Below are 5,570 nucleotides of genomic sequence, written 5' to 3'. Positions count from 1 at the left end.
TGCAAAACTTGGCAACGACTGGCGCATTCGTTTGTTATATATATATACCTAAATAATTTCTATATACTTATCGATTACAATTATAATGCAATAAATTGTCCATGCCGCCTGGGTCACAGTGCGAGTTGATAGACAATTATGAACATTATTAATTAAAGCCTCATTGATACACTATCTTATTAAATCTACAATATAATATAATTATATACTATATTGATTCATAGGATCTTTGCATAACGGTTCCGTTTGTTGTGTGCTACTCTGCAGCGGCGCCACCTTAATGAAATTCAACTAATTATATGTTAAAATGATGTTCGTAAGACGTACAGTATGTACGTGTAATGTTATGACTGTACCTATAGCGGGAAATGAAATAATGGGCTTTTATTGTGGCGCCGCTGCAGAGCATGCTCTGCAGCGGCGCCACTCAGTTCTCATATATAGAAATTACATCATCTACTTTTTTCTTATAGAAATTGATGTACCAATGCTGTTTATTATGTACGTATTGAAAAAATAACTATAACTTAGTAAATTTATGTACTTTCAGTAATTCCGCATTCCGCCTGAACGGTATGAAATAGTATGTAAGGAGGTGTACCTACGGGTAAGCGAGAGGGAGATATATTCCTTCCCGCGCTTCCGCGCTCGGCGCGATTTGCTCTGGGTTTCAATAATTATTATTAAATGTATGCCCCTGTTGTACACTCTGTTTTTCACTTCGATTGCGAGAAATTAATTATATTTTTCTCGGCAATTTACACCACGAAATTGTCGTAAAGCGAAAGAACATAATACATAATCAACTCCCGCCAACTTTTTTTTTCAACATGTGTGTCGCGCCGAGCGCGATGTAAATTGGTAAGTGGTATTGAATAGGTTACTACTTTGTCATGTGGCAACACGGACAGCTCGAATGACAGCTCCAATGGCGGGACGGAAGCACATTGGCGCCATTGGAAGAAAAGTAAGGTACGTGCACGTGGCGTGAGACGGCGCGGGGTGTATGAAATGAGGAGTACATGTAGCGCCTCCACGCCGTTACAGGAGTCTGCCCTGGTGAGTGTTTATACACATATTTATACTTGTATAATCGACAATACTAGCTACATGGGAGTGGAACAAAGGGTTAGCCAACGGCCTTTGGTTAACGTAGTTTCACTAAGTCGTAGTCCAATCCTGAGGTGTCTACCTAGACAAATAATACAAGGACATTGGATTGGGGAGCGTAGGGCTCCCCGGAGTGTGTACCGGAAGCACACAGGCAAAGCATGTAGTACGGTCGGTTATGAGTTGGAGTAAGGGTCGGGTCTAGTGGGGGCAGGCTTATGGAGGACCCCGTGGGGGCAGCGCCCCCACGTCCAGGTGGTGTGTAGGACACCAGAGTACTATATGTTCAGCTAGTACTTAGTCTGGAGGCGAACCGATCGTACAGGGAGAGTCACTCTGGATAGGCCAGTAGACTTGACTCTCATTAACAGACGTGCGATGCCAACTCTGGAGTAAATATACATATAACAGTGTGGTCGAAAGCGACCCCTTCTCCTACTCTCATATAGCATGGCGTTATATGTATTACTGATATGATGAACCCTTGTTGCCCACGCGGATCCATACCCAAGTCGGATTCAGGCATGTGTGTTACACAACGTCGGGTATAAAGGGGGCGACAATGTGATCAAGAGTTTCAGACGCTTGGTTTTTTTGCCAAGTCAAACATTTTTTTAACGATAAGTAATCGAATCCTATTTTATTTGGTTTACTAAATTCAATGAAAGAAAATACGGAATTCTAATAAATTGTAGCAAAAGTAAAATTGTGCAATATTTTTTAACTGTTTGTCTCTTGAGACCCATTTCCTTAGTCTTAGGCCGGCAACAGACAGTCTTAAAATTCATAATTTGATAAAATCATAATCAGTACAAAAATCAGATCGAGTGCACGGAGTTCCATACAATTTCGCGACTGTCCACACACACTCTTTTTTTTAAGATTATGAATTTTAAGACTGTCTGTTGCCGGCCTTAGAAGAAAATTGTACTTTATGCTCTAGAACATAAAATGCGATTTTATGTCGTCTTCGCACTACATTTCATTTCATTTATTTAATTTCAATATAAACTTACAGTTTAACACCAAAACGTTTAAATGAGACTACAAGTCCTTTTTATAACTAAACTACATAAAGGTGCACTTTTCAAGCATGAGAAGTGAAAACAAAATTTATTTGTTATACATAAATAATACTTCGTTTTAAAAATCATCTAACAATTAAAAGTGACTGGTTAAATATGTTGCGTTTACTTGGCTGTTCTTCATATTACCTTGGTCCCTACAGTTTAATAAAAATATTAAAAAAAAGTTTATTGTAGCGGGAAAGCCTACCTCTACCTCTGGTGTTTCGGGTGTCTATGGGCGGCGGTGATCGCTTACCATCAGGCGACCTGTCTGCTCGTTTGCTTCCTAACCCATAAAAAAAAAGCACTGAAATTATTTAAAATACATTTTTCAAATTGTTTTAGCAATCTAAATATATAAAAGAAGAAGCTGACTGACTGACTGACTGACTGACATATCAACGCACAGCCGAAACCGCTGGTCCTAGAGATTTCAAATTTGGCACGTCGGTTCCTTATATAGTGTACAGGAGCACTAAGAAAGGAATTTTCAAAATTCACCTCCTAAGGGGGTCAAATGGGGGTTCAATGTTTGTATGGGGAAACAAGATTAGTTTGCCTATTTTATTCGAAACTTCACAGGAAGATTCCTTAAGACATATGACTGAATACGTGTTTCAGGTTTTTTGAAAATTTAACCCCTAAAATGGTGAAAAGGGGGTGATAAAGTCAAAAAATCAATATGGGTATCGTTTTTATGGGTTATCGGGTCGCTGATCACGATAAATACAACGTTTTTAAAATCTAACGAGGCGGAAGTGAAATACCTTCTCCCCTGTTGTGGTGCAATGGGGTTTAAATATCAAAAAAATATATAAAAGAAGATATTGACTGACTGACTGACATATCAACGCACAGCCGAAACCGCTGGTCCTAGAGATGTCAAATTTGGCACGTAGGTTCCTTATATAGTGTAGAGGAGCGCTAAGAAAGGATTTTTCAAAATTCGCCTCCTAAGGGGGTCAAATGAGGGTTCAAAGTTTGTATGGGGAAACAATGTTAGTTTCACTGTTTTATTCGAAACTTCACAGGAGGGATCCTAAAAACATATGACTAAAGACGTGTTTCAGGTTTTTTGAAAATTTAACCCCTAAAAGGGTGAAAAGGGGGTGATAAAGTCAAAAAACTAATATAGGTATCGTTTTTACGGTTTATTGGGTCGCTGATCACGATAAATACAACGTTTTTAAAATCTAACGAGGCGAAAGTGAAATACCTTCTCCCCTGTTGTAGTGCAATGGGGTTTAAATATCAAAAAATATATAAAAGAAGAAACTGACTGACTGACTAACTGACATAATATATCAACACACAGCCGAAACCGCTGGTCCTACAGATTTCAAATTTGGCACATAGGTTCCTTATATGGTGTAGAGGAGCACTAAGAAAGGAATTTTCAAAGTTCACCTCCTAGCATGATAATTTGACAGGGGCAAGGACAGGGACAGGGACAGGGACGGGGACGGGGACGGGATAGGGTTAGGGTTAGGGATAGGGATAGGGACAGGGACAGGGACAGGGACAGGAACAGGGACAGAGACAGGGACAGGGACAGGGACAGGGACAGGGACAGGGACAGGGACAGGGACAGGGACAGGGACAGGGACAGGGACAGGGACAGGGACAGGGACAGGGACAGGGACAGGGACAGGGACATAGGGATAGGGATAGGGATAGGATAGGGATAGGGATAGGGATAGGATAGGGATAGGGATAGGGATAGGGATAGGGATAGGGATAGGGATAGGGATAGGGATAGGGATAGGGATAGGGATAGGGATAGGGATAGGGATAGGGATAGGGATAGGGATAGGGATAGGGATAGGGATAGGGATAGGGATAGGGATAGGGATAGGGATAGGGATAGGGATAGGGATAGGGATAGGGATAGGGATAGGGATAGGGATAGGGATAGGGATAGGGATAGGGATAGGGATAGGGATAGGGATAGGGATAGGGATAGGGATAGGGATAGGGATAGGGATAGGGATAGGGATAGGGATAGGGATAGGGATAGGGATGGGGATGGGGATGGGGATAGGGATAGGGATAGGGATAGGGATAGGGATAGGGATAGGGATAGGGATAGGGATAGGGATAGGGATAGGGATAGGGATAGGGATAGGGATAGGGATAGGGATAGGGATAGGGATAGGGATAGGGATAGGGATAGGGATAGGGATAGGGATAGGGATAGGGATAGGGATAGGGATAGGGATAGGGATAGGGATAGGGATAGGGATAGGGATAGGGATAGGGATAGGGATAGGGATAGGGATAGGGATAGGGATAGGGATAGGGATAGGGATAGGGATAGGGATAGGGATAGGGATAGGGATAGGGTTAGGGTTAGGGTTAGGGTTAGGGATAGGGGACGGGGACGGGGATAGGGATAGGGTAGGGATAGGGAAGGGACGGGGACAGGGACGGGACGGGACGGGAACGGGGACGGGGACAAGGATAGAGATAGGGACGGGGATAAGAATAGGGATTGGGGTCGGAATAATCGGTCGGCAATCGATATCTAGGCAGTGTAAAATGCAGGTGGCTCAGTGGGAAGGGATTAGTAAGTAGGCATCGGCGAGTATCCGGCATCCGTAATAACTATTACATTCAATGTGCTGTAAGAAGATCGTTGTTTGCTTGCCTTTTATATGTTTACGTTTGCAATATGTATAAGCAAAATGGAAAAAATTGTAAGCGATAATGCAAGGAAGTACTTTTTACCCTACCGACCATAGCGTCGAGATACTGGCTATGTGGGTTGTATGAAGTTTCCCCAGTATAAATATTTATATAGGTAAAATACATATATATTCGTACCTACTACCTACGCTGTGGTCGCTGTGTAACAATTCTACAATCATTGCAAGAATTTCTTTTAAAACAATAGTAATATGTGTAAGGTACAGTCAGCCAAAAAAGTGCTTTACCACTTTTCGATCAATAGAGTCGAAAAGTGGGATACCACTTTCTTGGCTGACCGTACAGCAAATAGATCAGTTACAATGGCCCCCCAGTCGAAAATTGCCCCGCTTTACCTTAATCGAAATAATCGCGGACAGATGTACCTACAAAGAAACCTACGGATCCAAATGAAAATCTTATTTTTTGTAAACGTTTCAATAAGAATACTTTTATTACGCGGGCGAAGCCGCGGGTAAAAGCTAGTTAACTATATACGTACAGGTCTACTTAAATGTATGAATGAATGAATGTCACAGTTTCGTTTTCTTTCAACCCCTTATTTGCCAAGAGTGGCACTGAAGCTTTAGTAGTTTCATGTGTTCTGCCTACTGCTGTTCTTTATGGGATACAGGCGTGATTGTATGTATGTTGTATGTATGTATGTACCTACTTATATTATGGTTAGTGTCACGAAATATGTAGTGT

Source organism: Leguminivora glycinivorella, chromosome 1 (assembly GCF_023078275.1).
Source record: "Leguminivora glycinivorella isolate SPB_JAAS2020 chromosome 1, LegGlyc_1.1, whole genome shotgun sequence".
In the NCBI taxonomy this organism is placed as follows: Eukaryota; Metazoa; Arthropoda; class Insecta; order Lepidoptera; family Tortricidae; genus Leguminivora; species Leguminivora glycinivorella.
The sequence above is the reverse complement of the archived record's forward strand: the minus strand, read 5'-3'. Positions refer to the sequence as shown.